Below are 4,187 nucleotides of genomic sequence, written 5' to 3'. Positions count from 1 at the left end.
ATACCTAACCCAGATGCACCAATCAATCCCAGTCAACCTCTTTCTCTCATTTGAACTGAGAAAGTGAAAGAACATAATAATTGGGGGCTATCACCTAAAGACTTAGAATGAAGTTCACTAACTCTTGACACCAAGGTCCTCAGAGCTGCCCTGTTCTTCCCAGCCTTAACTTAGGTCTGACATAAAAGAAGATATTTCAACTGTGAAACAAGAACAGGACAAAATGGAACATTTAGAGTACATGAAAAAAGATTTTTGAAATTAAAAATAATATAAATTAAATTTCAATATAAGGGTTGAAGGATACAGTTGAAGACATCTCCAGAAAGTTGAGTAAATTGACAAAGATATAAAAAATAGGGAAAACAACATAAGGGGACACAGAAGTTCCAATATTCAAATAAATGGAGTTTTAGAAAAATAGAAGAGAAGAAATCATCGAAGAAAAAAATCTAGGAAATTTCCCATATCTGAAGGACATGATTTTACAGATTGAAAGGGCACTCTGAGTGCCCAGGACAATTAATGAAAAGAGACCCACATGAAAGCACATTTCATGAATGTGTGGAATGTTGAGGACAGCAAGAAGATCAGAAAACAGATGTATCACAAGGGTAAATGTAGAACAATCTGATGCATAATAGTTGCTCAATAAATTGAATCAGGTTGGCTTTAGACTTTTAAGCAACACCACCATAAACTAGAAGGAATTAAAGCAATGCCTCTGGAATGCTGAAGAAAAATATTTCCTAAGCCTCTATATTCAACCAAGTTATAAATAAAGTGGAAAAGTAGAATAAAGACATTTTCAGACCTCTATGATCTCAAAAAAATCTTACCTCCTATGCACCTTTTCTCAAATAATTTTGAGAAAGTTCTCCAACATAGTAGTGAAAGAAACCAAAGAAGAGAAAGGTACAGATTATAGGAAACAGGAGCTCTAACATGTGAGAGAAACTCTTGGGATCCCAGGGGGACATTTGGACAATCATAGAAGGCAATGAGTTCTAGTGGGCCAAGTCAGAAGACAGTAAGAGAGAGACTTCTTCATGAAGATGAATTTGATAGAACACTTGAGGTGCCTGAAGATCTTGAAAGGGTATTTAGACACTTGGGCTTCAATTAGTGATGGGTACAGAGAAAACGAAGAATTTTTTTTAAAAACAAAAACAAGACAGTGATCAACTTCAGTTTGCAGGAAGGGAAATGTAGTCATCGTTTACTACATTGCTTAGCTCTGAATAGCAATCATTTCGTCATCACAATGTAAACACTGATATTGATCTAGCCAAAGTATAATACAACATCCTTGCAGTATAAAAACTTTGGAAAGTGTGCATATGTGTGGTAAGAGTAGGGAAGGGAATGACAGCTAAACCCTTATCTTCTCTAGTGGGATAAATAATAACCAAAATGGAAAAATTGAGTAGTAAAAATACAATATGTTATTTAGAGATATGTAGATATACAAAAATAATCAGGTAAACAAGGGGAAATTGTTGCCTATTAGGAGGAAGAAAATGGTGGGAGAGGACCAGGAGGATGCTGGTTTTTATTACAAACCTTGTAGGAATATTTTGATTTTTAAATTATGTGCACATAAAACTTGGATTCTTTCTTTTTTTTAAACATCTTTATTGGAGTATAATTGGTTTACAGTGTTGTGTTAGTTCCTGCTGTATAACAAAGTGAATCAGCTATATGTATACATATATGGATTCAAAGAAAAAAGTGAAAAGAAATAAGAAAGGATCTATTCACTTAAGTCAGAAACACAAGCTGGAAAGGTCTCACAATTGGCGTGTCACTTTGGGTTCTCTGGGAAGCAAATGCCAAGGTAGAGTTAGAAGTGCAAGAGATTTGTGGAAAGAGAAAGGGGAAAGGGAATAGGAGTAGGAGTAGAAAGCCTCAGACACAATGCAGGTCTGATCTCTGTTAAAGAAGGGGAAGGGGGCTTCCTTTGTGGCGCAGTGGTTAGGAATCTGCCTGCTAATGCAGGGGACGCGGGTTCAAGCCCTGGTCCGGGAAGATCCCACATGCCACGGAGCAGCTAAGCCTGTGCGCCACAACTACTGAAGCCCGTGCATCTAGAGCCCGTGCTCCACAAGAGAGACCACCGCAATGAGAAGCCCGCACACTGCAGTGAAGAGTAGCCCCCGCTCACCACAACTAGAGAAGGCCCTCGCACAGAAATGAAGACCCAACGCAGCCAAAAATCAATCGATCAAAATTTATTTTAAAAAAGAAGGGGAAGGAAGGATATTGGGTAGAAAGAGCATCAGACTTGTGAGTCAACTCTGAGAAAGTTTCAGCCAGTCCAATGGCGAGCTCCAGAGCAAAAATTGCTTCTTGGAGGAATTCCCCTTTGATCAGAAGTGGCCAGACCCTAGTCTCTCTACCACGTTCAATCTTTAGTTCAGTCTCTTCCTAGAGAGAGCATTTCCTTGCCTCGAACACTGCAACATATCTTTCAGCATCTCCATGGTTCATATAGGGCTTCCTTCCTGAGAAGAAACTTAGATTAATGGGATGAACTACAGCACTCATCTCTACAGTTGATTGAGGGTTGCAACTCATCATCATCCTCTCATCATCTTCCTCTTCCACTATCCATTCTAAATTTCACACACACTGAGCTATCGCTTCTGGAGGTCTTGGCAGGTTATAGGATGGTTGTAGCCAAACACACGTCTCTGAGGAGTCTGAGCCCCTGACTCCTTTATCAGGTCAGAGTTACTGCACTTTTCCATTCGCAGTCACAGTTGTTCAAGAGAGTGCCAATAAGCACCCAAGAAGATCCCTGTATTCCATAGATATTCTTCTCTGTCCTTATTATATTACAGCAGTCTTATGTCCTCTTGATAATCAGGGTCAGTTATCCCTGACAGAGGGTGACCCTCTTCTTTCCTGCTGATCCCTGGACACAGGAAGCCAAAGTACACAGGTGGCAGTTTTAGCTTATAGTTCAACGGGACCCTGCCCCTCTTTGGGGAGCTAGGGTCTGTAAACCTACAAAAGCCCAGAATTATGGGGATAGGAACCGCAAAATTCCCCCGTGGGTCATGGGAAATGATGGTAAATGGGGCCACTTATGCTTCTACCCCTTCATTCCCAAGCCATATACGTGATTCAGTGAAGTGTACATACTGTATCTCATAGGATGTCACTCTTTCATTACAAAGTATGCTTCCAAGCTGGCCCTTCAATTGTAACTTCAGCAGGTCTTTCTGATGTGCTATCAGATCTGCTACTTCTGGATGTTGTGATAGGTGATACAACCAGCAGATCCCGTTGTCATGGGCCCCCTCCTGCAAATCCTTTGTTGTGAAGTTGACCCTCTGGTTATAGGGATACTGTGAGTGATTCCATGTTATGAATCAGGCACTCCGTAAACAACATCATAATGGTGCTGGCTGAGGCTCTACAGGAGAGAAAGACAAATCCATACCTGGAATAAGTTTCTTTTCCTGTGAGAATTAATCACTGGCCCTTCCTGGACGGAAAGGACCCAGTGTAATAAAATTTAAACCTAGCAACCAGTTGGTCTCACAAGAAATAGTGCCATATTGTGAGCTCAACATTGGTCTCTGTTGCTGGCAGGTCAGACATGCAGAGGAAGTAGTGGTTAGACAGGCGTTGATAGGCAGGACTCCATGCTGTTGAGTTCATGCCTAGACTCTACCTCTGGCACCACGATCACTCCGTTCATGAGCCAGTTCTGTGATTCCTGATGTTAAAGGCTGGCTAGCATCAACTGGGTAAGTTATTTTGTATATTTGGTCGTTCAGTGCTTCTTCCATGTTGAATGGGCCTGCATATGCCACAGTTGTAACAGAAGGGCCATGATGACACTTTAGATTTCCACTTTAACTTAGTTCCTATGTCTAGCAGTTCTCAAAATGTCTGGGCATTCTCCTTTCTCCAATGTATAGTTACCTGAGTAAATAGCTGAAGGTCCCTTTGGAAAAGGACTGGAAGAATCTTTACCATACATTTTTTCTGTGGACTTATTCACCTTTTCAGTCAATAATTTTGGGGTCTGAAAATTGGCATAAGTCCAATTTGCTTAGGAATTGAGCAAGAGATCATAACTTTTTATTGGGGCAACTGCCCCCAGCTTTATGCTCACCTATTCTTTCTTTCTTTCTCTCTTTTTTTAAAAAAATATTTATTTATTTTGGCTGAAC

This window comes from Balaenoptera borealis, assembly GCF_965194805.1.
Source record: "Balaenoptera borealis genome assembly, chromosome: 1".
In the NCBI taxonomy this organism is placed as follows: domain Eukaryota; kingdom Metazoa; phylum Chordata; class Mammalia; order Artiodactyla; family Balaenopteridae; genus Balaenoptera; species Balaenoptera borealis.
Note: the sequence above shows the minus strand (reverse complement) of the source record.